Source organism: Chiloscyllium punctatum, chromosome 7 (assembly GCF_047496795.1).
Source record: "Chiloscyllium punctatum isolate Juve2018m chromosome 7, sChiPun1.3, whole genome shotgun sequence".
In the NCBI taxonomy this organism is placed as follows: Eukaryota; Metazoa; Chordata; class Chondrichthyes; order Orectolobiformes; family Hemiscylliidae; genus Chiloscyllium; species Chiloscyllium punctatum.
In genome coordinates, this window is record NC_092745.1 from 121,380,675 (window position 1) to 121,405,545 (window position 24,871).

General features: G+C 41.9%; 1 long non-coding RNA gene across 2 annotated transcripts in view; it reads right to left on the reverse strand.

Moving 5' to 3' along the window:
- Positions 1–22,383: 22,383 nt before the first annotated feature.
- LOC140480101 (uncharacterized) overlaps positions 22,384–24,871 on the reverse strand; it is a 46,094-nt gene continuing 43,606 nt past the window's right edge. For both annotated transcript variants that reach the window (XR_011961189.1, XR_011961190.1), the window contains exon 5: positions 22,384–23,709. This is a non-coding gene — a long non-coding RNA (uncharacterized lncRNA). The remainder of the gene's footprint in view (positions 23,710–24,871) is intronic.

Genomic DNA, 24,871 nt, shown 5'->3' on the forward strand with positions numbered 1-24,871 from the left:
CAGGGTCAGAAAAGCCATGATCTTGCTGAATGCTTGGTAGAAATGGTTCAGAGTGGCCGACTCTTGTTTTGTCTTCTTATCTTCTCACAATGATGGTGACATCTACATCCTGTGAGAAAATACATTTTAAAGAACGGTGCCATTTGTTTGTAGTCCATAAGGAAAATCCACATTTTCAAATTGTGTAACAGATTATTATTTCCACAACCACAGAAAAATGAAATCATCCACTCTGGAGGACAAATGACTAATTCTTCTGTTTTTACAGCTTATTTCTTTACTTAAAACTAAAGAAGTCTGCAATGTGCAATATTTAACCTTATTTTGTATGTCCTATGCCATAGTAGAATTACTGCAATTTTTGACTATTAACTTGGTTCTTTCTTTCGACCTTGTTCTTACGATTCTGTACCTAGGTACTTGTACCTAAGATGGCAACATTATACACTTTTCACTGTACTCCTGTGCTTTTGTACATGAGGTACATGTGAAAATAAAATCAAAATTAGATTAAATCATTGGGTGAGAGTGTAACATTGGATCTGAGGAACGTTCCTTGCCCTTTCACAACTAGCACACTATATCATTAAATCAAACAACTGTTTTCACTCGTGAAGGATTATAAATAAAATGCAGGCAGTAATAAAGACGGTCAAGATTTCAGGATAAGTGTACTTACTCAAAGAATAGGGAGAATATGCAACTGTCAGGGAAATGGTTTGAGTATTAGTTTTACACAGTAACTGAGCAATAAAACCAAAAAGCACACTGGAGAGTTCCAAACAGCACACCTAACACCAATGATAAGGAGCCTCATTAAGGTTTATCAATCTTAAAGTTAAATCCATCAGTTCAAGTGCGTTACTTCTACCTTACATGTGAAACGCACCATCTCAGGGCTAGATGAGGTGAACTCCGTCATCCATTTAAGGGGATGCTGGATAAACAAAATTGGCAAAAAAGGAATAGAAGGTTATGCTAATAGGGTCAGATGAAGGAGCTTCATGTGGAGCATGAGCACAGGTATAGGGAGGTGACGTCTTAGTGATATTGTTGCTGGAATCTTAGTCTAGAGACCAAGGGAATGTTCTGGCACTTGGGTTCAAAGCTCACTACAGCCAATAGTGGAATTTGAATTCAATTTTTAAAATTCCTGGAATTAGAGGTATTAAGTTGACCCTGATTATGAAGAAAACCCATCTCATTCACTTATGCCCATTAGGGAAGGAAGCTGCCATCCACACCTGGTCTCTCCTACACGTGACTCCAGACCCACAGCAATGTTATTGACTCTTAACTGGCCTCTGGGTAATAAGTGCTGCCCTCGCCAGTAATGCCCACATAATGAATAAAAAGAAGTAGACAAATAGAATCCAATTGTCTCTTTCTGTGCACTACATTCTATGCTACTGTTTGCATTGGGTCACATTCGATGGTCAAAAACCAGGAAGGACATGATCCTGTTAAAAACAATAAACTGTCCAAAAAGGTATGAGTAGTCCATGTACATATCATGGGAAAATAACCATAAATTAATTAGTGGTCATTGGAGGACAGACCAATCTTTAGCTGATTTTGTCAAGGGTAAGACTGGCTTGAGGTTTTGTCCACACGAGGTGTACATTGAAACATATGAATATGAATTATTTTATGATATCTCATCATTCCCAGCTGAAACGTTCTACTTATAACAGATGTCAGTCTTCACACCAATTGTTAAATTATAAGTGTGCCCTTAAATTCCCACAACCTCTCCAACTAAAATATTTCCTGTCATAACTAGAGAGATAATTCTGTGAAATTAAGCTATCACTGTAGTTTCTTACCAATTGGGATGCCCATCATGATTTCACTCCTCATAGATACCAGGCATGATGAACAGAAAATCATGTGAAATCCCTATGAAATGGATTTTTATCCCAGTACACAAGAAAAAATGTAGGCAATCTACTGCAAATTTCCAGTTCTTGTCCTTGCTTTTAAATCCTTCCATGACCTCTAGCTCTCCTCAACTCCAGCCCTATAACATGTCAGAAGTTCAATACTTGTCTCGGTCTGGCTTTCTGAGCATTTGAGATTTTAATCACTCCATCATTTGCAGCTATGCCTTCAGATGCCAACACCCACAAACTCTGGAATTTTCTCCCTAATCCTCTCTGCCTGGTCATCTGTCCTCATATCACATTTGGCTCTGTGTCATATTTGGATTAATAACATTCCTGGGAAGCATCTGGAGACGTGTCCCTCCATTAAAGTTGTGATTTCAAAGTATGGGGAAAGGCAGAGGCATAGTGGTTATATCACTGGACTAGTTAACAAGGACCCTGGCTAATGGCCTGGTTTGACAGAGTTTCAAATCCCATTGCAGCAAATGGTGAAGTTTAAAAGAAAGATAAATCTGGAATTGAAAAGCTAGCGTAATGTCAAATATTGTTCAAAATCCATTCAGTTAACTGATATCACCCTTAGCTGGTCTGGTCTACATGTCATTTCAGACTCACAGTTACCCTCTTACGTGGTAAACTCTTAACTGGTGCCCTAACTTGCACCAATAAGCCACTAAGATTAAGGTAGAGAAGCAGGAGGCCTGAAGAATGCAACAAGTCAGGCAGCATCAGGAGGTGGAGTGAATCCAGTTGGTAGCTGGAAGGAAGGGTCGACCGCAAATTGGAGGGAACAACACCTCACCTTCATGCCTGGGCAGCCCACAGCCCGGAGGACTTAACACTGAGGTCTCCAATTTAAAGTAACCTCTTTTCCCAACTACTTACTCCCTTCCCAACCCCTACCCCTCCCCCTCCCTCCCATTCCTCTGATTGACCCTTCCTTCCAGCGACCAACCGGATTCATTCCTCCCATCGACCAACTATGTCATACTATCTAACTATGTTCGCCTATCCCCACCTCGCCATCCTGTACTCCCCTCCCTCATCATCTGCAGCTTACACCCACCCCCAGCCCTAAAGAAGAGTTACACCCGAAATGTTGAGTTCTCCATCTCCTGATGCTGCCTGGCTTGCTGTGTTCTTCCAGCCTCCTGCCTTCTACCCTGGATTCCATCATCTGTAGTTTTTTTTTGTCCCCAAATAAGATCAAGAGGCAGGCAATAAACATTAGCCCAGCTAGCAATGCCCACATGCCACAAATACATTTAAAAATATATATATATAAATACAAGTTGTTGCTCTGAATAACGAGTTACCTTCTGTGTAGTGCACAGATGTTTTTTTTAACTTGGATGTCGGAAGAGTGAGGGGTGAGCAGATTGCAGTGTATAACGTCCTGTATGTTCCTGTCAATATGAATAAGAAATGAATGTTTCTTTTTGTGGGGGAGTCCAGAAATGGGGGCACTGGTTTAAAATTGAGCTGTCCCTTTCGGGATCAAGGTAATGAGATTTTGATCTCTCTCTCGGTGGGTACTGCAATTTTGAAAATCTTTGTCTCAGAAGCTGGCAGAGGTGGGTCAATTGAATATCTTTGAGACTGAGCTGAACAGATTTGTGTTACGCAGAAGAATCGAGAATTGACAGGGGAACATGGAATTTGAAACACCAATGGCATATTATTGAATGGCATAGTAGTCTCAGGGGCCGAATGGCCTTCTTCTATTTGCTGTATTTGCTCGTTGGCAAATGACAAAGAACATTTTGTTGGAACACATCTGACCTTGTGAGACAAAATTTCCCTCACGCAAAATCATATCCTTGCCTCTCCAAATTCATATAAATCCCCTCTTTTAGAATCACTTCCAAAAACGTGCCCACCACTGAACTCAGACTCACATGTCTGTAGTTCCCAGGCTTCTCCTTATGTCCCTTCTTAAACAGAAGCACAACACAGGCACGGTGGCTCAGTGGTTAGCAATGCTGTCTCACAGACCCGGGTTCAATTCCAGCCTCGCACGACTGTGTGTGTGGAGTTTACACACTCTCCCTGTGTCTGTGTGGGTTTGCTCCAGGAGCTCTGCTTTCCTCCCATAATCCAAGGATGTGCAGGTTAGGTGAATTGGCCATACTGAGTTGCCCTTAGTGTTCAGGGATGTATAGGTGAGGAATGGGTCTGAGTGGGTTACTCTTCGGAGGGTCACTGTGGACTTGTTGTGCTGACGTTCCTGTTTCCACACTGTGGGGATTCTTTGACTCGATTAGTAACTCTCTAGTCATCTGACACCTCACCAGTGGTAATAGATTATACTAATATTTTTCCAAAGGGGCCTTGCGATTTCCTTCCTAACTTCTCACAATGTCCTGGGGTCCACTAGGTCAGGTGCAATAGATTTATACATCTTTATATTTTCTGAGAGCTCCAAAACTTCCTCTTCTGTAACACAAACTGTTTTCAAAGCATCAATTTTTTTTTTGTCTGAGTTCTGTAGCCTCCATTTCATTCTCCACAGTAAAAACTGGTGCAAAATACTCACTCAATATCTCTCCTATCTCCTGAGGTACAAACAAAGATGACTTCTTGGATGTTTAAAGGGCCCCTCACTCTCTCTAGTTTCTTTCTTGCTCCTAATGTATTTGTTGAATCTCTTTAGACAATAGACAATAGGTGCAGGAGTAGGCCATTCTGCCCTTCGAGCCAGCACCATCATTCATTATGATCATGGCTGATCATCCTCAATCAGTATCCTGTTCCTGCCTTGTCTCCATAACCATTGATTCCACTATCCTTGAGAGCTCTATCCAACTTTTTCTTGAAAGTATCCAGAGACTTGGCCTCCACAGCCTTCTGAGGCAGAGCATTCCACATACTCACACTCTCTGGGTGAAGAGGTTTCTCCTCAACTCTGTTCTAAGTGGCCTACCTCTTATTTTTAAGCTGTGTCCTCTGGTCCAGGACTCACCCATCAGCAGAAACATGCTTCCTGCCTCCAGAGTGTTAAATCCTTTAATAATCTTATATGTCTCAACCAGATCCCCTCTCAGCCTTCTAAACTCAAGTGTATTCAAGCCCAGTCGCTCCAATCTTTCAACGTAAGATAGTCCCGCCATTCCGGGAATTGACCTCGTGAACCTACGCTGCACTCCCTCAATAGCCAGAATGCCTTTCCTCAAATTTGGAGACCAAAACTGCGCACAATATTCCAGGTGCAATCTCAGCAGGGCCCTGTACAGCTGCAGAAGAACCTCTTGCTTCTATACTCAATTCCTCTTGTTATGAAGGCCAGCATGCTATTAGCTTTCTTCACTGCCTGCTGTACCTTCATGCTTGCTTTCATTGACTGATGTACAGAACACCTAGATCTTGTTGTACTGCCCCTTTACCTAACTTGACTCCAGTTAGGTAGTAATTTGCCTTCCTGTTCTTGCCACCAAAGTGGATAACCACACATTTATCCACATTAAACTGCATCTGCCATGCATCTGTCCACTCACCTAGATTGTCCAGGTCACCTTGTAATCTCCTAACATTGTCCTCACATTTCACCCTGCCACCCAGCTTTGTATCATCAGCAAATTTGCTAATATTACTTTTAATACCATCATCTATATCATTAATGTATATTGCAAAACGCTGCGTCCCAGCACTGATCTCTGCGGTACCCACTGGTCACCGCCTGCCATTCCAAAAGGGAGCCATTTATTATTACTCTTTGTTTCCTGTCAGCCAACCAATTTTCAATTTGAATTATCTTTTACTTTACCTGCCAAAGCTATCTCATATCTTCTCTTAACTTTCTTGATCTCCTTCTTAAGGATAGAACATAGAGCAATATAGCGCAGAACCGTCCCTTCAGCCTTCAATGTTGTGCTGACCTGTGAACTAATCTAAGCCCTTCCCTCTACACTATCCCATCATCATCCATGTGCTTATCCAAGGATTGTTTAAATCTTACTAACGTGGCTGAGTTAACTACATTGGCAGGCAGGGCATTCCATGCCCTTACCACTCTGAGTAAAGAACCTGCTTCTGACATCTGTCCATCACCCCTCAATTTGTAGCTATGCTCCCTCGTACAAGCTGATGTCATCATCCTAGGCAAAAGACCTTCACTGTCTACCCAATCTAATCCTCTGGATCATCTTGTATGTCTCTATCAAATCCCCTCTTAGCCTTCTTCTTTCCAATAAGAACAGATCAAAGTCTCTCAGCCTTTTCTCATAAGACCTTCCCTCCAGACCAGGCAACTTCCTGGTAAATCTCCTCTGTACTTTTTCCAATGCTTCCACATCTTTCCTGTAATGGGGCAACCAGAACTGTCCACAGTATTCCAAGTGCAGTCGCACTAGCAGTTTGTACAGTTGCAGCATGACATTACGGCTCCGGAACTCAATCCCTCTACCAATAAAACCTAACACACCGTATTCCTTCTTAACAGCAATATCAACCTGGGTGGCAACTTTTGGGGATCTATGTACATGGACTCCAAGATCCCTTTGCACATCCACACTACCAAGAATCTTTCAATTGACCCAGTACTCTGCCTTCCCATTATTCTTCCTGGAGTGAATCACCTCACATTTAGCTGCATTGAACTCCATTTGCCACCTCTCAGCCCAATTCTGCAGTTTATCCAAGTCCCCCTGCAACCTGCAACATTCTTCCACACTGTCCATACTCCAACTATGTTAGTGTCATCTGCAAACTTACATAACCCATCCACCTATGCCTGCGTCTAAGTCATTTATAAAAATGACAAACAGCACTGGCCCCAAAACAGATCTGTGTTGCACACCACTAGTAACCGGACTCCAGGCTGAATACTTTCCATCAACCACCACTCACTGCCTTCTTACAGAAAGCCAGTTTCTAATCCAAACTGCTAAATCACCCTTAAACCCATGCCTCTGCATTTTAACCAACAGCCTACCATGTAGAACCTTATCAAAGGCCTTACTGAAATCCATGTCATCACGTCAACTGCCCTACCCTTGTCTACATGCTTGGTCGCCTTCTGAAAAAGGTCAATGAGGCTTGTGAGACATGACCTGCCCTTGATGAAACCATGTTGACTATCTGCAATCAAAATTATATATCCAATCTCTCATAATCCTTCCCAAAACTTTTCCTACAACAGATGTAAGGCTGACTGGTCTATAATTACCTCAGTCATCTCTACTGCCCTTCTTGAACAAGGGTACAACATTTGCAATCCTTCAGTCCACTGGTACTAAACCTGTAGACAATGACGACTCAAAGATCAAAGCCAAAGGCTCCAACACCTCCTGCCTACCTTCCCAGAGAATCCTCAGATAAATCCCATCCGGACAAGGGGACTTGTCTACTTTTACTCCTTCTAGAATTGATAATATTTCTTTGTAACTAACCTCGAAACTTTCATGTCTAATATCTCGACTACACTAGATTACTTACAGTATGGAAACCGGCCCTTCGGCCCAACAAGTCCACACCGACCCTCCGAAGAGCAACCCACCCAGACCCATTCCTCTACATTTACCCCTTCACCTAACACTATGGGAAATTTAGCATGGCTAATTCACCTAACCTGCACATTTTTGGACTGTGGGAGGAAACCGGAGCAACCAGAGGAAATCCACGCAGACACGGGGAGAATGTGCAAACTCCACACAGAGAGTCTGCCCTGAGGCGGGAATTGAACCCGGGTCTCTGGTGCTGTGAGGCAGCAGTGCTAATCACTGCGCCATCATGCCGCCCATTTTTTTTCCATCCCAGCTGATCATCAACAATTCCCTTGTTTGCTTCTTTCTCTCTAGTATCTCATTCTTCTCCTCAACAATATTCTCCTTTTCCTGAGTGAAAACCAATGAGAAATATTCATTTAGCACATTTCCAATCTCCACAGGATCCACATACAACTTCCCACTTCTGTCTTTGACTGGCCTATTCCAACCCTAGTCATCCTTTTATTCCTCACATACATATATAAAGCTCTAGGGTTCTCCTTTATTCTACCTGCTAAAGACTGCTCATGTCCTCTCTTTGCTCTTCTTAACTCTCTCTTTAAATCTTTCCTAGCTAATCTGTAACTCTCCATCGCCTTATCTGAACCATCTTGTTTCATCATCACATAAGCATCCTCCTTCCGCTTAAAAAGAGATGCAATTTCTGTCATAAACCACGGTTCCCTTACCTTATCACTTCCTCCCTGCCTGACAGGGATATACCTATCAAGGATATGCAATATCTGTTCCTTAAACCAGCTCCACATTTCGATTGTCCCCATCCCCTGCATTTTGCTACCGATTCTATGCATCTTAAGTCTTGACCACTCGCAGTATAATTGCCCTTTCCCCATCAATGACTCTTGCCCTGTGGCATGTATCTATCCACTTCCATTGCTAAGCTAAACACAACTGAATTATGGTCACTTTCTCCAAAGTGCTCACCTACCACTAAAGCAAACAAATTATTCCACACTCTTTGTATTATTCAATAGATTCATTTGAACCCAATTGTCTATATCTAATATATGATTCTCTTTTACACTTGACTAAAACTTGTATATCTGCATTCATCCATTGTACTGTAAACCGTCCAGTCTTACCTTTTACTCTAATAGGAATATAACGAATATAAAAACTTTAATTTTTATGGAAGGCTTATGCTTTCCTGTAACTATTTTAAAATGAATAGAGTTATGATCACTATACCCAAAATGTACCTCTACTATTTGTAGGCAGGCATGGTGGCTCAGTGGTTAGCACTGCTGCCCCACAGTGCTAGAGATCTCGGGTGACTATCTGTGTGGAGCTTTCATGTTCACCCCATGTCTGTGTGGATTTCCTCCGGGTCCTCTGGTTTCCTCCCACAGTCCAAAGATGTGCTGGTTAGGTTGATCAGCCTATGCTGAATTGCCCAGAAGTGTCCAGGGATGTGCAGGCTGCGGAGATTAGCCATGGGAAATGCAACGCTACAGGGATAGGATGGGGCAAGGGTCAGTGTGGGAAACTCTTTAGAGAGTCATTGTGAACTCAGTGGGTTGAAAGGCTGCACATTGTAAGGATTCGATGATTCTTATCATTTCAGTCACTTTCCCTGTTTTACACCCAAAGAGAAGGTCACATTTTGCTTCTTCTTGAGATAGAACATTTAAAAATTAATCAAGAAAATTTTCTTGAACACGTAATAAATTCTTCACCATCCAAACACAATGGTAGACCCAGTCAATGTTTGGAAAATTAAAATCACCTACAATTACAATCTTATTATTCTTACATATATCTGAGATATATGAATGGTGGTTCAATGGTTAGCACTACTGCCTCACAGCGCCAGGGACCTGGGTTTTATTCCAACCTCAGGTGACTGTCTATGTGGCACTTGCACATTCTCCCTGTGTCTGCCTCGAGGTGTTCCAGTTTCCTCCCACAGTCCAAAGATGTGCAGTTCAGGTGAATTGGCCATGCTAAATTGCCCATAGTGTTAGGTGCACTAGTCAGGCGTAAATATAGGGTAGGGGAATAGGTATGGGTGGGTTACTCTTCAGAGGGTCGGTGTGGACTTGTTGGGCTGAAGGGCCTGTTTCCATACTGTAAGGAAACTAATCTTTCTGTATATTTGTTCCTCAATTTCCATCTGACTGTTGAAGTGCCTAGAATACAAGCCCATCAAGATGATCATTTCTTTCTTATTTCTAACTACATCCCATATGTGTTCACTGGGCAATCTTTCAGAAATATCTTCTCTGGTATCAGCAGTAATGCTTTCCTTAATCAAAAATGCCACTAGTCGTGATGCTGGTCCTTTTCTAAAAGCTGTTCCTTCTTCTCAAGGTTACCAAGTCATTGATTTCTTTCTAAAGTTATAAACTGGCTCAGGCTCCGAGGCGACTGCTTTGGGACAGAGATGAAAAGGTTATTGGGAGGACTTCTTGTTTACTCATAAAGAAATGTGTCTTCAAGCCACAGCTTTCATGCTTTAGAATTAACCTGTGTAATGAAGGGGGAGTGGTCAGTCCTGGAAGCTGAATTCTTTTTAATTCAGTTCACCGGTGGTGTGTGTGAAGAAAGGCTGCTCGTGTCAGTCAGTTGAGATTGGAACTTGTCTCTCTCCTTCTGCCCTTCTAACTTCAACCTGCAAGCCGCTGTTTCATTTTTACTCTGTGTTTAAGGGGTTTGTCTATTGGGACTGTTGTGTATTTTTGAAACAGCATAATTAAGTCTTGTTTGGATAGACTGAGGTCTGTGAGTATTCTATATTTTGTTCTTTGTGTTTTATTCAATAATTTTGTGAATAAATTTTTGTCTGTTTTAAAACCTCCTAGTCAACCCAATGAACTTACTCCGGGTAATTTTCACTGTACACTTACTGCAACAAGTAGCAAAGTTACGGTCTGGGCTGCCTGCTTAAGAATGTTTTGGGTGGTCTGGCCGAGTCCATAACAGATTGGGGGGTCTTTGCGGGATTTACACAGCGAGTGGTATGTGCTAATATCTTTATTTCGGGTGTTTGTTTAGTGGGGTCAATAAAGCTTGGGATAACAATGGCTCTTTCAGTTGCCAAGAGTTTCCTGGAAGTGGATGAGATGTACTTGGTAGTTTTACAAAAGGTGGTTAAGACCAGGCTGCTGGAATTAGAAGACAAGCTGGGGTTGGAGCTGCCTCCTTCTCTGAGGAAAGGAGAGATAATTACAACAGTAGCTCAGCATTTAAACGTTCTGGAAAATTCATCAGAATCTGTAGAGATGGCAAAGATTCAATTGCAATTGGAGCAGGTTGAGTTCAAGGTGAGAGATAAGGAAAGGGCAACAGAAATGAAACAATTCGAGTTACGGTTAAAAGCAGAAGAGAACGAAAAAGAATGAATGGCTTTAGTAGAAGAGAAAGAAGAGAGTTTGAATTTCAGAAATTGACACTTGAGAAGGGAAGTCAGCTTAAAAGGCTGGAGGTAAAGGCTGAAGGTAAGCTTAAGTGTGGAAGGGTGGAGAGTTAAAATGGCAAGGTTAGCAGCTGAAGTGGCTGATGATTATGAGCATAAAACACGGTTTGGCTTGCAGAATCAATTTCAATCCATGAGGGATAGAAATTGGGGGCAAAGAGAAATCCTCATGTGGAAAGGGAAAAGTAGATCTCAATGAAGATCATAAGGACAACTTACCACAGTGTAAAAATGGAACCCTTGAGGGGACAAAGAAGGTAAAAAGCTCCAGTGTTTTCATTGTATTAAAGTGGGCCACATGAAATCACAGTGTTGGTGGGCTAGGTGAAAGCCAGATGTAGGAAAACAGTACAAGCCTGGGAGTTTTGTTGGCATGGTAACAGAAAGCCCAATGGAAGCAAGAAAGCTGCATCTGAGATTGATTAAAGAGGAAGTGCCAGATGTGCTTAAAAATATACCTGCAAAGGGAAAGTTTATTCACATAGGTCAGGAGTAGCAGGTAAAGAGGATACAATTGTAAGGGACACCGGATCCTCTCAGTCTATGATGCTGAAGGATGAGGAGGTATGTATTCCTGAATGATTATTGCCAGAGAAATAATGGCAACGGGAATTCAAAGTGAGACAAGAAGTGCTCGATTAAGTAAAGTGAGGCTAGAGTGTCCAGAAAAGAATGGACAATTTGTGGTAGTACTGGACAGACTCTCAGCTCCAGGAATACAATTTGTTCTTACAAATAATGTAGCTGATTCACTGGTAGGTGTGCTGCCTACTCTAGTTGAAAAGCTAGTGGAGATGCAGGCAACTGAAGCAATGCAGGATGTTTATCCAGGAATCTTCCCAGATTGTGTCTGAATGAGATCACAGAGTCACAAGCTGAAGCAGGAGTGATCAAAAGGCACAGATAAGGATATTTCAATAGCATTATCAGAGACTGTTTTTGATCAGATAAGTGAGACAGAGCAGGAGCCAAATATTAGAAATGCAAGTATCTTTAGCTTTGCTAAGCTTATTGAGTTACAGCAGAAAGATGAGAACTTAAAGCAGTTATATCAAAAGGCATATGCATGAAAGGAGAGTGAATGCATCCCTGTGTGTTATTACTTAACAAATGATGTCTTAATGAGGAAATGGAGACCATCACATATTCAAGCAGACAAGAAATGGGCAGAAAATCATCAAACTGTTTTGTAAGTAGGGTATAGAAAGAAGGTGCTGCGAGTGCTGCATGGAGGTCATTTAGAGGTGAGGAAAACACAGGCTAAAATACAAAGACATTTTTACTGGCCTGGACTAAACAAAGGTGGAGTTGAATTTTGCCTGAAGTGTCATACATGTCATCTAATCAGAAAACCACAGGCAGTAATAAAACCTGCACCTTTAATACCTATTCCAGCATTTGAGGAACTTTTCACAAGAGTCTTGATTCATTGTGTAGGTCCCCTATCTCAAATAAAAACTGGGAATAAGTATTTATTAACAATAATGGATGTATGGACTAGATTTCCTGATTTCATGAAGTACGGACTACCAATAGAGATACAGTCAGATCAAGGATCAAAGTTCATATCCAAATTATTCAAGGAGGTTATGGATAACTTGGGAATAAAGCAATTCAAATCTACTGCGACCATCCAGAATTGCAGGGAGCGCTAGAGAGATGGCATCAAACACTAAAGACCATGTTGAGGGCTTATGGTCAGGATTATCCAGATGATTGGGATAAGGGAGTTCCATACTTGCTTTGTGCGATCAGAAATGCCCTGAATGAATTGACCAAATTCAGTCCATTTGAATTAATTTTGTGGCATGAAGTAAGAGGACCATTAAAATTGATTAAGGAGAAATTATTAAGTCAGAATTCAAACACCATCCATTTGGACTATGTGTCAAATTTTAGAGAATGATTAAATAGAGTTGGGGAGTTGGCCAGACAGCATTTAAAAGTCTCACAGCATACGATGTAACAGGGAGTGGACAAGAAATCAAAAATTTGCAATTTTGCCACTGGGGATAAGGTATTGGTGTTACTTCAAGTAATAGGTGAACCTTTAAAAGCAATGTTTAGTGGAGCTTATCAAATCAAGAGAAAATTGATTGAGGTGAACTACTTGATAGGGACTCCAGGCAGGAAGAAATCTCATGTGAATGTGCTCAACAGGTATTTTGATTGAGAAGGAAAACAAGAGGAGAAGGTGTTAATGATTACAGTCCAGAAGGAAGAATAAAGTTCAGAGGATTCTGAATTGGACAATCCTCAAATCAAATTGGACAATGAGGAAGTTGTCAAAAATTGGGATAAATTAGTGAGTTACCTTTGACAAGAAAATCAAAATGACCTGAAAGAGTTACTACCAACAATGGAGAGATATGTGGAAATAAACTGGGAAGTACTAACCTAATTGTGCATGATGTAGGTAGAGGAGATGCTGTTCCGATTAAGCAACATCCTCTAAAGGAAGCACAGGTTCAGAAGTAGACAGAACGCATGCTCCAAGATGGCATAATTGAAGTGAGTTACAGTGACTGGAGCTTACCCATAGTCATGGCACCAAAGCCAAATGGTACCCAATGGTTATGTGTAGACTGTCGCAAAGTCAATGCTGTTACAAGTCTGATGTTTATCCAATTCTGCAGTTGGAGGACTGTGTCAAAAAGGTTGGACAAGCAACTTACATTTCTAAATTGGACTTGTTGAAAGGCTACTGGCAGGTACCTTTGACAGAAAGAGCAAATGCAATTATGGCTTTCATAATGCCAAATCAACTAAATCAATTTAAACTCATGCCATTTGGTATGAAAAATGCTCCAGCCACATTTCAGAGACTAAGTAATAAAGTGATTGCCGGAATACCCAACTGTGTGGTGTACATTGATGGCCTGGTGACTATTAGTCACTCATTGAAGGAACACTTACAGCATTTATCAGACTTGTTCGATCAACATTGGAAGGTAGGTTTGGTGGTAAACCTAGCTAAAAGTGAATTTGCCAAAGCCCAAGTCACCTCCCTGGCACACATTATTGGACATGGACAAATGGCCCCACGGGATGTGAAAATGAAAGTATTTGGGGAATTTCCCACATCGTTGACGAAAACAGCAATACTTTGGTTCCTGGAATTGAATGGATTTTATGGAAAGTTTGTGCCGAACTTTGGCAGTTTGGCTGCTCCTCTCACCGAATTGTTAAAACAGGACAAGAAGTTTCAGTGGACAGCAGACTGTCAAAAGGAATTTAACAGCCTTAAAACCGCCCCAGTATTAGCCACACCGGGTTACACGAAGCCTTTCAAGGTGGCTATCGTTGTGGGTGTCGGTGCAATGGCCCTGCAGGAGGATGACAAGGGAATAGAAAGACCCATTGGGTATTTTTCCAGGAAGTTGAACATTCAATAGAAATATTCAACAGTGGAGAAAGACACTTTAAGCTTGATGTTGGCATTACAACATTTCAGTGTTTATATTACCAGCAATGCATCTGAGACAATTGTATACACTGATCATAACCCTTTGACATTTGTGGAAAAGTTTAAGGACAAAAATGCCAGACTGTTTAGATGGAACTTGTTACAGCCATTCAATTTGACAATTGTTCATGTGGCAGGTCGCAAAAACGTGATTGCCAACGCGTTGTCGAGACTCGAATAAGATACGGAGGCATTCAGTGGTGGGTGTGCCACGGCTTGAATTCGAGTGTGGTTGTGCATGTTTGCATGTCTATAGTCAATGTCATGCATTTGTGTGTTTTTGAGTACGAATCAATTTTTTAAGGGGTTTTAAAAATGAAGCCATCTTTGGATATTGATGGATTTTTTTTTACGGGGAGAGGTGTCACAAAGCTGGTCCTTTTCGAAAAGCTTTTCCTTTTTCTCAAGGTTACCGAGTCCTTGACTTTTTCAAAACAGTTATAAACTATCTCAGGCTCTGAGGCGACTGCTTTGGGACAGAGATGAAAAGGTTATTGGGAGGCCATTTTGTTTGTACATAAACAAGCGTGTCTTCAGACCACAGCTTTCATGTTTTAGAAGTAATCTGTATAATGAAAGGGGAGTGGTCAGGCCTAGAAGCTGAATTCTTTTTAGTCAGTTCGATAGTAGAGAGGCTGCTAGGTGAGTCAGTTGAGACTGGAACTTATCTCTCTCCTGCCCTTCTATGTTCGACCTGTAGGCCGCTGTTTCATTTTTACTCTGTGTTTAAGGAGTTTGTTTAGTGAGACTGTTGTATGTATTTTCGGAACAGCACAATTAAGTCTGGTTTGGACAGACTGAGTTCTGTGACTATTCTTATATTCTGTTCTTTGTGTTTTATTCTGTAAGTTTGTGAATAAAGTTTTGTCTGTTTTAAAACCTTGTAGTTTTAACTTACTCCGGGTAATTTCCACTGTACACTTACCGCAACAAATAGCAAAGTTATGGTCTGGGCTGCCTGCTTAAGAATGTTTTGAGTGGTCTGGTCTAGTCCATAGGTGAAAGTGAGGACTGTACGTGCAGGAGATTAGAGTCGAGAGTATGGTACTGGAAAAGCACAGCTGGTCAGGCAGCATCCAAGGAGTAGGAGATACGATGTTTTGGTCAAAAGCCCTTCATCAAAAATGAGATAGTCCATAACTTACTTCCTATCCTCTTTTGCCTCCCTTTCTATCTTTCCCCTATCATGTGAAACCCGGGACATTGAGATGCCAGTGCTGCCTATCCCCCAGACAAGTTTCTGTAATAGCTATGATATCCCACTCCCATGTTCCCAAACATGCCTAGAATTCATCAGCCTTACCTGGAAGGCCCCTTAAAATGAAATAAAATGCAGTTTAATTCTTCAGATTAACTTCATTCTCTGAAATGCTGTTGTCTGTCTTTTCTAATTAATTGTACGTTTCAGATTCACCCCCATCCAGATCTATCTATTTACTTTGCTACTTGGGATCCCTCCACCGCCACACCCACTGGAATAGTTTACTGTCTCTCTTAATAGAATTAGTAAATCCCCCTGCGAGGATCTTGGTCCCTTTCCAGTTCAGGTGAAACCCACCCTTTTTGAACAGGTCTTCTCTGCCTCAATGGAGATCCCAATGACCCAAGAACCCAAATCCCTGAACATGACACCACCTCTTCAGCCATTAATTTATCTCCTTTATCCTTTTATTCTCATCCATTCAAGCTTGGCACCAGGAATAAACCAGAGACCACATGTCATTTACTGTATCCATTGCTCCTGATGTGGTCTCTTCTACGCTGGGGAGAAAAGATGCCTACTTGCAGAGCGCTTCAGAGAACATCTCTGGGACACCGCATCAACCGAATTGGGAATGGGGGCTGGAATTTTTGCAGGAGGCAGGGTGGGAGGAGGTGTGGTCCAGGCAGCTGTGGGAGTTGATGGGTTTGTAGTATATGTCTGTGTCGAGTCGCTCACCGATAATAGAGATGGAGAGGCCCTGGAAGGGGACCTCCGCCATTATCCCCTGCTATTTCTGCAACCTACAAACAGACCCCACCAACAGGGATATATTTCCCGCCCCACCGCTATCAACATTCCCTAAAGACCATTTCCTCAGCAACTCCAGACTTGGGTTGAGAAGTGGCAAGTAACATTTATGTCACACAAATGCCAGGCTTTCACCATCACCAATAAAAGACATTCTAATTACTGCCCCATGGCATTCAATAGTGTTACAATCACGGAATCCCCCATTATCAACACTCTGGGGATTACCATTGACCGGAAACTCAACTGGACTCATCAAATGAAGACAGTGACTATACGATTAGGTTAGAAGTTTAGGAATACTACAGTGAGTAACTCCCCAAAGCCTGTCCATCATCGACAAGGCACAAGTCAGTGGTATGATGGAATATTCCACACTTATCTGGTTGAGTCTAGCTCCAACAACACTCAAGTAGCTTGACACTATGCAGGACAAAGCAGCCCACTAAATTGGCACCACATCCACAAGCGTCAACTCCCTCTACCACCGATGCTAAACAGCAGCAGCGTGTACTATCTACAAGGTACTGTGAAGAATTCCCCCAAGATCCTTAGATAGCACCTTCCAAACTCAAAACCACTGCCAATCAGATGGACAAGGACAGCAGATACATGAATACACCATTACCTTCAAGTTCCCCTCCAAACTACCTCACCATCCTGTCTTGGAAATATATTGTCGATTGTTCACTGTTGCTTGGTCAAAATCCTGGAATTCCCTCCCTAAAGGCATTGTAGGTCAACCCATTGCAGGTGGACTGCAGCAGTTCAAGAAGGCAGCTCACCACCACCTTCTCAAGGACCACCAGGGACTGGCAATAAATGAGCAAAACTAATGTAGTGTACAAAATCCCATGCAAGGACTGCACAAAACACTACATCGGACAAACAGGAAGACAGTTAACGATCCGTATACACGAACACCAACTAGCCACGAAATGACACGACCAGCTATCCTTAGCAGCCACACACACAGACGACAAGCAACATGAATTCGACTGGGACAACAGTACCATTATAGGGCAAGCCAAACAGAGAACAGCCAGGGAATTCCTAGAGGCATGGCACTCATCCACAGACTCTATCAACAAACACATCGACCTGGGCCCAATATTCCGGCCACTACAGCGGATAGCTCGAACTGACAACCGGAAGCGGCAGAGACAGGCCACTATAAATGCTGAAGGAAACAGCACAGAAGCGCTTCACAGGAGGCTCCCAAGCACTGAGGATATCACCTAGACAGGGGACGAAATGTTTGCAACACAAATTCCCAGCTCAGCGAACAGAACCACAACAACGAGCACCCGAGCTACAAATCTTCTCCCAAACTTTGAAGTGGCAATAAATGCTGGCCCAGCCAGGGACACCCACATCCCTCAAATGAATAAAGACACTCAGAAAGCAGGAAGCTGTAGGTTAGTTAGGGTAACGTACTGTCATTGGGACAATGTTAAACTCAATTGTTATAGACATTATAACTGGGCAAATAGAGAAATTCAAGGCAGATATAACAGTCTTTTCTAAAAAAAAAATCACATCTAACCAATTTATTGGTGTTCTTGTTAAATGGATGCAATGTAGACTTTCAGAAACCATTTCATAAGACGCCACATCAATGGTTACTGCAGAAAACAAACACTTATGGTGTAAGGGGTAACATCTTGGTATCGAATAGGAGGAAGGAGAGTACACATGTGGGTCATTTTCTGGTTGACTGGGTGCCATAGTGTGCCACAGGGATCAGCACTGGGTCCTCAACACTTTACAATTGAAATAAATGATTAAGATGAAGGGATCTGAAGTAATGGTGAAGGGTTTCAGCCCGAAACATTGACTTTCCTGCTCCTTGGATGCTGTCTGACCTGCCGTGCTCGTCCAGCTCCACATCTACTGGACCTGAAGAAATGGTTGATCAACTTGCTCACAACAGAAAAGTAGATAGGAAAGTAAGTGATGAAGAGGATACAAGGAGACTACAAAATGATATAGGTATGCTAGATGAGTGGGCATAGACCTGGCAAATGGAATGCAATGTGGAAAAATATGAAATGGTTAACTTTTGCAGGAAGACTAAAACATCTAAATGGTGACAGGTTGCAAAGGAGACTGGATACCTAACTGTATGAATCACAACGGGTTAGTTTGCAGGTACAGCAAATAATTAAGAAAGCAAATAATATTGCCATTTATTGCGAGGGGAAATGAATACAACAGTAGGGAGATTATGCTTCACTTATACAGGGCATTAATGAGACAACACCTGGAGTACTGTATACTGTATTGGTCTCCAAATTTACAGAAAGATGCAAAAATGTTGGAGGATATTCAAAGAAGATTTACAGAATGAATACTAGGGAGTCAGAGTTCAGGATTCTCTTAGAGTCAACATGCAGGTTCAGGGAAGGCAAATGCAATAGTAATATTCATTTTGAGAGGGCTTGAACACAACTGAATGATGTACTGCTGAGTCTGTACAAGGCTCTGATCAGACCACATTTGGAATATTGTGAGCAGTTTTTGGCTCTGTACCTTAGGAAATATATGCTGACCTTGGAGGGTGTCCACTGAAGGTTCACAAGAATGATCCTGGGGGTGAAGGGCTTGTCATATGAGGAGCGGTTGAAGACTCTGGGTCAGTACTCGATGGAGTTTAGAAGGATGAGGGGGTAGCTGATTAAAACTTACAGCATATCAAAATTAGGCAGGAGCTGTGAAATATGGATTGGATACAGCTATTTGAAGCAAGTCCACATTTGAATGTGGGAGGCTTTCAAAGATAGATCAAAGATAGTGCAGGATAGGCATGTCTCATTGAAAGCAAAGGATCGGAAAGGCAAGGTTCGTGAACTGTGGATGACAGGAGAAATCGTACAACTAGTCAAGAGGAAAAGGGAAGCGTACATAAGATCCAGGCAGCTTAGAACAGAACGGGCCCTGGAGGAATATCGGGAGAGTAGGACCAGTCTTAAACGAGGAATCAAGCGGGCTAAAAGTGGTCATGAAATTGATTTAGCGAGCAGAATTAAAGAGAATCCCAAAGCCTTTTATTCTTATCTAAGAACCAAGCAGGTAACTAGAGAAGGGATTGGTCCACCAAAGGATAATGAAGGAAGACTGTATGTCGAACCTGAGAGAATGGGTGAGATTCTGAATGATTGTTTTGCATCAGTGTTCACTGAGGAGAGGGACATGATGAATGTTGAGATTAGAGATAGATGTTTTATTACTCTGGATCACGTTGACATAAGTAGGGATGATGTGTTGGGTAGGCTACAGGTTATTAAGATGGACAAATCCCCAGGACCTGATGGGATCTATCCCAAGTTGCTGAGGGAGGTGAAAGAGGAAGTAGCTGGGGCCCTAACAGATATCTTTGTGGCATCCTTAATCACAAGTGAGGTGCCGGAGGACTGGAGGGTTGCTCATGTTGTTCCCCCTGTACAAAAAGGGTAGCAGGGATATTCCAGGTAACTACAGACCAGTGATCCTGACTTCAGTGGTGGGAAAGTTGCTGGACAAGGTACTGAGGGATAAAATCTATTTACATTTGGAAAAGAATGGGCTTATCACTGATAGGCAACATGGTTTCGGGCAGGGGAGATCATGCCTTACCAACTTAATAGAGTTCTTTGAGGAAGTGACCAAGTTGATAGATGAAGGAAGGGCTGTTGATGTCAGACACCTTAGTAAGGCATTTGATGAAGTTCCCCATGGTAAACTCATGAAGAAAGTGAAATCACATGGTATGCAGGGTGTTCTAGCTAGGTGGATAAAGAACTGGTTGAGCAACAGGAGACAGAGAGTAGTAGTTGAAGGGAATTTCTTGAAATGGAGAAAGGTGACCAGTGGTGTTCCACAGGGATCAGTGCTGGGGTCACTATTATTTGTGATACACATAAATGATCTGGAAGAGTGCACTATTGGTATGATCAGCAGGTTTGCAGATGACACAAAGATTGGTGGAATAGCAGAAAGCATAGGGGACTGTCAAAGAATACAGGAGAATATAGATAGACTGGAGAGCTGGGCGGAAACATGGCAGATGGAGTTCAATCCAAGCAAATGGGAGATGACCCATTTTGGAAAGTCTAATTCTTGAGTTAATTATACAGTAAATGGAAGAACCTTGGGAAAAGTTGATGAGGAGAGAGATCTGGGAGTTCAGGTCCATTGTACCCTGAAGGTTGCTGCACAGGTGGATAGAGTGGTCAAGAAGGCATATGGTATGCTGGTCTTCATCAGATGGGGTATTGAGTATAAGAGCTAGCAGGTCATGTTAAAATTATACAAGACTTTGGTTCGGCTGCATTTAGAATACTATGTACAGTTCTGGTCACCACATTACCAAAGGATGTGGACACTTTGGAGAGAATGCAGAGAAGGTTGACGAGGATGTTGCCTGGTATGGAAGGTGCTAGCTAAGAGAGGTTGAGTAGGTTAGGATTGTTCGCATTAGAAAAAGGAGATTGAGGGGGACCTGATTGAAGTCTACAAAATCATGAAGGGTATAGACAGGGTAGATAGAGATAAGCTTTCTCCCAGGGTGAAGGATTCAATAATGAGAGGTCATGCTTCCAAGGTGAGAGGTGAAAAGTTTAAGGGAGATACACATGGTGAGTAGTTTACACAGAGGATGGTAGGTGACTGGAACGCGTTGCCAGCAGAGGTAGTAGAGGCAGGCATGGTAGATTCATTTAAGATGCATCTGGACAGATGCATGAGTAGATGGGGAGCAGAGGGATATAGATGCTTAGGAATTGGGCTATAGGTTTAGACAATGGATTTGGATCGGTTCAGGCTTGGAGGGCTGAAGGGCCTGTTCCAGGGCTGTAAATTTTGTTTTCTTTTCTATATGAGAGGCCTGGATAGTGTGGTCATGGAGACGATGTTTCCATTAGTAGGAGAAACCAGGATGCGAGGGACAGCCTCAGAGTAAGGAACAATCCTTTACAACTGAGATGAGGAGAAATGTCTTCAGTCCGAGGGTGGTGAATCTGTGGAACCTATTGCTGCTGAAGGCTGTGGAGGCCACGTCATTGAGTATATTTGACTTAAATACCTATCAGAGATAGTCAAGATTTGGAGATGCCGGTGTTGGACTGGGGTGTACAAAGTTAAAAATCACACAACACCAGGTTCTGTGTTGTGTGTTGTGTGATTTTTAACTTTTATCAGAGATAGTTTCTTGACTAGGAAGGAAATCAGGGGTTATGGAGAGAAGGCAGGAGGCAGGAGAATAATGGGGTTGTGAAACATATCAGCCATTATCGATTAGTGGAGCTAACTCAATGGGCTGAATAGCCGAACTCTAGCCATTTATCTTATGATCTGAAAGGTAGTAGAGACAGAATCTCTGAGTATTTTTAAGGCAGAGGTGGATAGATTCTTGACAAGCAATGGGGTGAAATGTCACTGAGGTAGGCAGCAATGTGTAATTGAAGATAAAATCAGATTATCCATTATCTAAATGAATGGCAGGGCTGGCCCAAACAGCCAACACCTTCTTCCAGTTTGTACGTACATTTTTGTCCATCTCTAAGTTTCCTTGAACTGCTGAACTTGTGCGGCATAGCAGAGGGCACTAATGCTTGGTATCACTGGTATCAAAGCAATAATCAGTCATACTGGAGTTCTGGGGAAGCCAACGTTGAAATGAGCCTGGGGCTTTAGTATAACATTACTTTGCTGTTGGCTGGGTAGCTCAGAAAAACAGGGCAGTAACCACATAACACACAACTCCCTTTAGGTGGGTGTATGCTCCAGACCAGCTGTTAGACTGATGAAAACCCTCCCACAGAAGCTGTGGTTCTGATCATATGTTTTCAGCTGGAAGGGAGGGGGAAAGGAGACACTGCTTTCCAGTAAGTCAGGACATATCCAAAACAAAACAAGTTGGCTCCATTTCACTGCCTAAAGTCACAGCTCCTCATAACTTGTCCTTTTGACATCTTGAAATATTTGTTGAGGTTAAATGCACAGTGAGGTGATTAAACTTCACTAAATAAATAAGACCACCACATTCTGTGCCCTTAGTGAGTTGTGTTAAGTTCTTTTCCCGAGTTTTCACACACGAGATGCAATTCGCACACACCACCCTCTGCAAACAGTTAAAGTTTATTAAAGCCTGTACAAGCTAGGTGACCCCCCCAATCCCCCACTTTGACCCTTTTCGCAGGCAGGTAAGGTTGAGTCAAAGTGAGGCCCTGAACAAAGAAAACACATCCCCTTTATACAGGTCAGTTGGTCATGCTCGTCAATACTCTGGCCACTCCTCCACAGCCACATGCCACTCAAGACAACCCCCAGTCACATGTTTCCCCAGGCACGATGGTAGGATGAGATGATTCTCGGAGATAATGCAAATGTTAATGCCCTAATTCTGGGGAATCATTACGCAGATGAGTCCCTGACTTAGGGATTCCCAAAGATAATGCAGGTGTGACATACTTGCTGCAGGGTATGGCCAGGAAGCATTTCTGAATGGGAGAGATAGAACGATAGTTTAATTTGATAATAGTAAGGGGGAATAGTAGCAAATGACTGCCTAATGGGAGTGTGAGTCATTCGCATTCCTTCATGACTGTCTCCACACCCAAAGATAGTGCAGTTTAACCCTCTAATATTACAGAGATAGTACAATTTAACCTTTTAACATGACATTTCTCCCTTTTAACATTCCATGATAACCACCAAGATGACACTACCAGCTTTCATAAGACTCTGGCAGCCAATATTTAAGCAAGTTATTGACACACAACATGCAATGATTATTACACCAAAAATTAATAACCCATTCAGTAGATAGAATTTCTAGGATCCTCCCACATGGGAAAACGTTCACCAGTAAAGTTCTTAAATCCACAGTCCTTCATGACCACTCTATCCCCTCCAAGTCAAGTGAAAATGAGCCAGTTCTCCAAAATTTCTTTCAGTAAAGTTCAACCTGAAAACAAAAGCCAGTCTATCCTTGCACACCACTCCAGGGAGAAATCTGAATTCTTGGAGAAAAGCAGTTAAATACTTAACAAAACTGATGAGACTTCCATCCTTCTGGAGATGGTTCAGATTGAGGTTATCAGCCCATCTGAGTGCGAAGTGCAGCAGTTGCAAATGTAGCAGCAGGCTAGGTGAATGCAGCTTTTCTTTGCTGCCTCTGCTCCTGCTCTGCTGTCAAATGTAACAAAGCCAACTAGCTATTGTGATGTAAGCTTGATCAGTGAACCTTCACATCCCTTAAATGATCAAAAGACAAGGTATAGCTCACGTGGTTTAACGTCTGTAGGAAGGCCACTGACAAAAAGCATACTGACATCCTCTTCACTTTTGTTAGCTTCTTCACTTTTTGTGTTCATGATTGGGGAGCTGATCGAATCCATTCGATCAGGTTGTGAAGGGGTGGGTGGTGGTCCGAAGGCATGCTTTACCTGTGAATGGAGAAACTCTATGATGTTAGCTGCTGAAAGTACCTTTGCATTTCCTGTATCATTCCTTCCTTTCAAAAGGTGGTTATCAGTATGAAAATAGTCACACATTTCACGGCACTAAATTGTTTCTACCTATTTCAACATTCGGTCATCTTGAAGTCTGTTATTCTGTTCACTCTTTATGACATTATCAAATTTTATACAATTAATAAACTTCTAAATTGTACTGCCTAAACAATTCAGAGCTGAAAATGTGTTGCTGGAAAAGCGCAGCAGGTCAGGCAATATCCAAGGAGCAGGACACCCGATGTTTCGGACTTGAGCCCTTCTTCAGGAATTGTTTTTGCCTAAACAATTCAGTCAATTATGAACAACAATCAATGGTCCTAAAATCAAATCCTTGGGTACCTCATTCAGGTTATTCAAAAATTCTTTTCCTTTAACAAATTAATACTTGGCGAATGTGAAAGCTATTCGAAAAATATTTCAACAATCTGGAACTGGAAGATAACAACAAAAATGCTTCCTGTGCTTCAGCCATTGAAGAGGCAGCTTCGGTTCAGATTTACACCTCAAATATTCATGGGAAACAAATGAAAAACATTAAAATATGTTCTCTAAATGAAACTTCCCAAATAAAATAGTCAGAATTACACTGGCAACTTTGGTAGAGATCAACATTCTTTGAATTTGTAATATGAAGGGGACCAATGAAGTCTTAACAATAATTGAAAGAATTTAATCAGCTCAGCCTCAAGTTCTCATGCTCTCTAAAATCTTAAGAACATATCAAACTTAAAATGCACTCTTCTTTTTGTGAACATTCTGCATTTTAAAAAAAGCAGAAGCAAAGATATTTTAACACAATACTCTCATCTGGCTAAAGCGTAACCACTGACAATTGTTTTGTGAAGCAGGCATGGTAGAATTTCAAACAAATCAGGGACTCAAAGCACTCAATCAATTTGTTTTAAGGTTATTCTTTTGATTATTTTGAAAAGAACATAATGTTGAACAATTTCAATGTAAAACCCAAATCTGCCCTATTACATAGCCTACAAAACACAGTGAATTGAGATCCTAATTCAAATAAGGCAAAACAGTTACTTAAAAGGATTTTCTGACCCAGTAGTTTAACAAACCAAAATATTTAAATATCAAA